At 45.5% G+C, this 1395-nt stretch overlaps 1 pseudogene; it reads left to right on the top strand.

Moving 5' to 3' along the window:
- Positions 1 to 537: 537 nt before the first annotated feature.
- LOC117147578 lies at positions 538 to 1185 on the top strand (annotated as a pseudogene).
- Positions 1186 to 1395: the final 210 nt, after the last annotated feature.

Genomic DNA, 1395 nt, shown 5'->3' with positions numbered 1-1395 from the left:
CCGCAAAATCCTTAGGGCATCCTAGGTCGGGTGGGTGCGCATGGTCATAGCATCTGCGACCAGCTGAACTTTAAGATTTCGTCGTTTATGTAAATTTAATTCTCTTGTTTACCTTTTTCTGTTTGTCTGCTTGTTAGAGATCGTAGGTATGTAGAGGCGTGAGACTTCGATAGTTATCGATGCTCCGGAAAACTCCGCCCTGAGAAAAGCCAGAGCTAGCAGCACTGCCACTAAGGAAAGAAAGCAGTTCGTAACAAAATGGCGCTCAATATAAAAACAGGAGAAATTGTCGAGGCGACGACGTCATTTCAGATGATGATTGCAGATTGCAGGCTGAACTGCAATTGAATCAGAAGTGGTGAAGGAGTAGCCCAATGGGCGGCATAGGCAATATTTTTATACGTGCTGTCAACGTTAGGGTTGCCACTTGCGCTTTATGAAAATCGATTGGAGAATCGACATAGGTAATCAGAAAAGGTCATCTAAGGATGCCATGAAATTTGACTCGCACTAGCATTCGCATGTCAACGACAGAACGAAGCAGACTATACCTGGAAGTCAGAGCTTGTCTATAAAACGAAAAAGTTTCAGTTCGAAGTGCTACTATATATATATATATATATTAGTGTCAGGATGCGAAAGGTGTATGTTCTAGTTCGGACGCGCGACGACAAGAAGACCGTCTACGAGGTGGATCGCTTCGGAACGGTGGCCAACCTAAAGGCACGGATCGGGCGAGCCATGTCCGTGCCCATGGGCTTCAGTCAGCTGTCCTACAACGGTCGCGTGCTGTCCAATCAGAGCGTACTGCTAGATGTGGGCCATAAGTCCACCCTGGATCTCACTTGGAAGCCGGTCGTCCTGACGCCCAAGCAACTGCGCGAAAAGGGCGTTATAGGATGGACGATGGTGGTTACATTGATCGGCGGTTACCAGCAATGCAAAGAACACGCTGGTAGCATGGTCAATCCACCGGACGGCGCCAGACGACGAATCTTCAACGCAGGTAACGATGATGAACTGGAGGCCCAGGAGTTGACTGGACTCGATTTGATCTCCATTAAAGGCAAGGCGGAGCTGGTGCCGATTGCTCCAATGGATCTCATGGATTCTCTAGATCTCAATAAGAAGACCACGAAGAACGACAATGAGAATTAGACTAGAATAAATAATTTCCAATTCAAATGCTTTTGTCCTCATTTCATTTCGAAATTCCTTCAAGCCGATCGATTTTCAGGCCTCGATTTGAAATTTAAATTTGCGATACAAGCATAAATGATGGAATCTTACAACAAATGCATTTCACTCATTCATATTTAATATTTAAGTTTAATTATTTAACTGAGTGTGCTCCGGGCTTTAATAGCCAACAGACGCCACGAGTGCCCATCTCAC

This window comes from Drosophila mauritiana, chromosome X (assembly GCF_004382145.1).
Source record: "Drosophila mauritiana strain mau12 chromosome X, ASM438214v1, whole genome shotgun sequence".
NCBI lineage: Eukaryota > Metazoa > Arthropoda > Insecta > Diptera > Drosophilidae > Drosophila > Drosophila mauritiana.
This window is presented reverse-complemented; position numbering and strand designations above follow the sequence as displayed.